A 5,804-nucleotide genomic window follows, 5' to 3' on the forward strand; every position below is an offset into this window, starting at 1 on the left:
CCACCTTGCAGCCCATGCTTATACATGAAAAACATTTTTAAAAATATTATATATTCGACTATTTGGATGGAGTAATTCCAAATTCACATGTTTGTACTGCATGGTGATAGTCTTTACTGCCTGTCTTCTCATTGTATAGAAAAGAAACTCCATGAAGACAATTTAAAAAGTAGTTCACAGAAGAAAAACTATTTCCTAAATGCAACTAAACATTATATAAAAAAAAAAAAATTACTGAACTGATAAGATAAGACTGTGACTAGGATGTATCAGGATTTATCAGAATGTACCATAAACCCAGGTGTGCAGCAGTAATATTAGTTACAGTACATTCAGATGTACAACATTATTAGTAGTGTGAGGTTTGTAGCATCTGGGATATAAGCAACAGAAAACTGTTTTTTTTGGATAAATATCAAAGAAGATAAGCAAGCCCAGCAGACAGTAAACATCAACACAGTAAAGACAATCTTCTAAAGAGAAACCAAATTGGACTCTGTGTGTTGCAATCTGAGAAAATCCCTCATATTTCCTTGAAGGTACCTTCAGCAAAAACAGGTCAGACTTACTTGTGTTGAGGTCAGTTAGTGTTTGACTGCCAGTTCTGTTTACCCTGCTGAAGGTGAACAGAAATGGCAGTAAACCTTCCTGAAGGTGAACGGAAACATATCACCACGGAGGCATATTCTCACTTATTCCAACCTTGTCTCCTGTTATGCTTTGGCAAATGTGGTTTTGCAAGAAATACTACCTCAAATTGATCTCTTAATTACTTTCTGTTTGCTATTATTGTTTTTCTAAGTGATGGAAGTAGAACATTGTTAAGGCAGTTTTTTACGGCAGCTCAATGGGAGGTTGTTGGGGTTGATAGTGGGTCTACAGCGCACATGGCATTGTCACATATGAACTTTGATGACTTGCATTCTGAGTCCTGCAAATTCATCGTTTTGCATTACGATTGTGGTTTCGGTTTGAATGCAGCCTTGCGCATCAAATCATTATTCTAGAAATGAAAGTGAGAGTTTCTCCCGCTATACTTTTGCTGGTTATGTATGAAATAAGAACTCACTTTCTTGAAATGTTTTCTTGTCATAAAAACATTATATTCTCATGCTTCAACAATGAGTTTTTTCACAGTTAACTTAAAAAAAATTACAACAGGATGTTTTTACTTGCATGTTTAACAGTAGATTTAATGTTATCATGATAACATAAAAGATAAGAATCAACACTCTTAGTTTAAAAAAAAAAAACTTAATGCCAACCTGTGAGTATAACATCTTATTTAAACTTAAGGGGATAAATGATGAGAGTCCGCTGCACAGCATTCTGAGACATTACAGTAAATTTCTACCCTGCTGTGTTTGTAAAAGTAGGCTACTTGTTTGACCAGAAATAAATCAGATCAAAACCTAAAGTAAGAACCAACACTTGCATTATGACTCCACTTTACTCCACTTCCTCGTTGATTTCTTCCCTTGTGAGACATGAGTCGCCTCGCTGGAAAAGCAGTGATTCTAGTGAAGTGCATACCATCACATTTGCGTATTTTGACTGTGAAGAACAACTTTCTCTTCCCTTATTACCGTATTGAGGAAGTTGTGTATCTGTGGTGTCTTTATGTTGACACAAAATCAAGTAATATAAATTGTTTCCACTGTCGGATTAATTTCTGTGAAGGTTTTATTTCATAATCTGGAGTAAAGGTTAAGTTGTGTGTAAGCGTTGCACGCTGTAATCGCCAGTGGAGCATTTACACAGAAAGTTTTGTTTTCCTGTAACTCGCTGTTCGGATGTTTGCCTTATCTGTCGCCTGTATTTGCTCTTTTGGACTTTCCCCTGAAGCAATTGTCGGAAAATAATAAAGCTGATGGACCTGAAGTAGCTCCAGAGCAGGAATATTTGGCAGAATTCCAGATGGTAGCACAAGTGAGAGGCGGTATTCAGCCAAGTGCTGTGGGAAAACAAGTGTTTCTTTATTCGAGCATCGTGGATTGACGGGAATGGACATGTTTTACCTTCCCTGAAGCGCCTTTGAAGCCTGTGTTTAATAGAGGTGTTGTGTCTACAATTATTGCCGCCCTAGCATGCCAAGTGTGCAGTCTCGTAAGGGGTCAAAGAAGAAGCGAAGTCATCGCGTGCGTTAATTCAAGCAATTTTTTTTGATGATTATGTGTGAATGTAGTGCTAATGTGTCCAGGTTGATGAGTTCATTGGTCAGCATGCTCTTATGTGACCAAATTCTCATCGATCAGACTGTGTTAACTGTCACAAAGAATAAAGCACTGCATTTTAAGAACAGATGGAGACTGATAGGTCTTGCTTTTTAACATTGACATTTACTACACGTTAGCCAGACTGCTCTCCACGGCGCGATGCGAGCCCTGGAGAATGGCCTGGCTGCACCGTTTTGCCTTGCTTGTATTTCTTTAAACCAATCACAGCCATGTTTGGTGTTGCTAAGCCCAGGATGCAGTGATGGTGTCCCTGCAAAATCGTGACAAGGAAATTGTCGTGGTGGAACATTTGCAGACAGGGAGCACTGTCACTAAAAGAGCCACTCTGCATTGTTTAAGTTTTATCCAAAAACTGGTCATTTTTAGCGTACAGGTTGCTACTTAGAGGTTGTTGTTGTTGTTTACTGTAATGAAGGAGATTTTGAAACCTGTAGCAAACAGATATTGAAAGACGAGAAGAAAGCCATGCGTGAGCAAACAGACTGTTATCATTTCTGTGTAAAATATCCAGAATAAAATGATTTAATATGTTGCGAATATTCCTTATTTATGTTGATTTAGTATTGATTTAGGCTGAAAAGGCTAACAGGGACAGGGCACCCAATGCTCTGTGGCCTAATTAGTTCATCTAGAGACAATATACGTTTGTATTTTGTTTTTTAAATTTTATGTGCAACCAATTTATTGGTTGAAGAGGAGGTACAATCCCAGTAGGATATTTTCTTTGGTTGACTACAGCCCTAATTTGACCCCTAAAATAAATTTTTGGCAATTTGAAGCTGTGAAACAAGTCGAAACACTACGATCAGGTCGAATAACATATTACCTTAATTAGCAGTTTTCTACTTGTGTGTAGAGTTCATGTTGACATCCAAGTTGCAAGGACAACTAGGATATTTTTTCTGAAAGTTCTGATGTCTGATTTGGTCCTAAAAAGTACTGAAGAGACAGCAAAAGCAAGCAAAATTAAAAATAGAGGTTTTCTTTGCTGAATGAAAACTAGCTAAGTTGGTCCACAGTGCAATATGTATTATTTTTACCAAAAGATATACTTTTTAGGGCTTATTCTTGGAGCGAGTCTTGTCACCCACCTCCAGTTTTAGAGCGTTTGGTTTATTTCAACCCAAATCAAATAAAAGCAACCAGTGAAAATGGAAGAAAAGTGTATAAATACCATGAAAAAGTAAGGATCTTACGTAGAACTCCAACTCCTAATGCACACTTTGTTGCTCTTTCTATGTGCTAAGCAAAAAAATAGACCAAAAAAAATACATTTCACATTTTTCACGTTTTATTTGTTGCGCCGTGGACCCTTGGAGCTATTCCACATTTCGGTTAGACTGTGTTGTGCTCTTTAGAGCTTCAGAGAACTATAAAGCTGAGTGATAATTCGTTGTGGTTTTGCCGCTGTAATTATTTCCTTTTTCACTGTATGTAGCTGTATGACTCATTGTTATTATAAGGTTTTGACTGGCAAAGCTTTAATATTTACTCAAGCACTAAAGCTCTGAAGTTGAGATTTGACTCCTAAGGTTTCGATTTTGAGGTTTCAATAAGATGAGTAACTTCCGTTGAAGCCAAACTGAGCTTTGAATGGTTTTGTTTTATGCGCAAAAGGACATCTGCAGCGAATCTGTCATAAGGTTGTAAACAAATGCTCCGCGGGTTGTGTTTTATTTTTGGGTGGTCTGTTCTCACTTTGCGCAGTCCCTCGTGCTTCGTGGGAAACTCCACAGGATCCTGCTGGACTTGCCCTGGAGGACAGTCTCTGGGAGGCAGAGATGTTGTCCTGTCCTGGAGTGACAGGGTCAAACAAAGTTAGAAGGGTTTCCTGTTTTCTTATACTCCCGCCGTATATTCTCATAAATCCTGGGACTCATTATAAGGATTTCTCATCACTCACGGTACACAGAAACAAGTAGGACACATTGAACACAGCAATGCTTTATACCTTGTGTTTAATAAAAGAAAAGTTTATGCAAACGACTACCTTCTACCATAAATAGAAAATCCCAGTAAAAAATATCTCTTAAATGCTTTAACTCACCCGTAAATCTTTCTGCACAGCTCCCAGAAAATCTCATAATCTTTTCTTAAATAGAAAAATAAATGCACAGGCTGTTCCATCAAATAGATAATATGGTTACAAATAATCCTGATAACTAATAATAATGATAACAATGAACAGTTCAGAGCTTTAATTTGCCCTTTTTAAAGATAAAATTTCTTAGTTTTACTATTTACATACACTCATTCTATAGCCAGCTCTAACTTTCATTAAATATACACATTTTTAAGCTTTTAAAATAAAGAAATTTACAAAGCAAAGCGCAGGGTGGCGCAGTTGGTAGCACTGTTGCCTCGCAGCAAGAAGGTTGCCGGTTCGCGTCCTGTGTAGAGTTTACATGTTCTCCCCGTGCAGCGTGGGTTCTCTCCAGGTTCTCCGGCTTCCTCCCACACAGTCCAAAAACATGCTGAGGTTAATTAGTGATTCTAAATTGTCCGTAGGTGTGAATGTGAGTGTGCTTGGTTGTCTGTCTGTAAGTGTAGCCCTGTGATAGACTGGTGACCTGTCCAGGGTGTCTCCTGCCTTCGCCCTAAGTTGGCTGGGATAGACTCCAGCCCCCCCGCGACCCTAGTGAGGATTAAGCGGTGTATAGATAATGGATGGACAAAGCAAAGCTGCTGAAATGTCAGCGTAGACTCACAGCATTGTGTAGCTGCATCAGTATCTGGCTGGTTTTCCTGCATATACAGTTATGGACTCTAAATGTGGGACAATGAAGGTCATCCTGGGAGTGTGTGGTCAGATAAGATAAAATGTCTTTCTCACACAGTGCTGTGCAAAAACATGAGGCGCTGAAAGGAAAGGGGGGGGGGGGAAACCAAACACATGATCAGTTTCCTTAATGCAGACTGCAGAAAAGGCAAAAAAAAAAAAAACGTATCAGATATCCCTTGTGACTACCTGTTAACTTTGAAAAAGCAGCAATACTCTGAAATGCACAGAATTTTCTTAAGATAATTAGCAGGTAGATTGTTTCAGATATCTTGGGTCAGATCTCTCTGTGATGATACTGCATGGTGGATAACAGTCTGAGCATCTGAAGTGTAGAAACTGTCTGCACAGTGCTGTAAATCTGAGCTGAAAGAAACCTACAGGAACCGATTTGTTGTGGGAATATGTGAGGCTGTTGTCGCCGTCAGCACACTGACCCGAGGCTGCTCGGCAACTGTCGCTGGCTCGGTAATTTCCCAGTGGGAAGGTGTCATAGGGGGCTGAGGGAGCAAACTGTGGTTTTGGAAAACAGACAGACACGTAGACAAAACAGCAGCAACAAAACAATAAACCCCCCTTACACACCATGAGATACTGTACATCTCATTCTGAAACCAAAACTGTACATTCAGACACAATCAGCCAAGATGGTCAGAAGGTGGACAACCAAGCTGACCTTGAGTTTTGGGGGAATTTGTGTCATTTTAACTGCATGATTAATTCTAGTGCTACATATTACTCAGAAAATATTAGAAAACATAATAAATGCAGGGCCTAACTCAGGGGAC

This window comes from Stegastes partitus, unplaced genomic scaffold (genome assembly GCF_000690725.1).
Source record: "Stegastes partitus isolate 25-593 unplaced genomic scaffold, Stegastes_partitus-1.0.2 Scaffold606, whole genome shotgun sequence".
Lineage (NCBI taxonomy): Eukaryota > Metazoa > Chordata > Actinopteri > Pomacentridae > Stegastes > Stegastes partitus.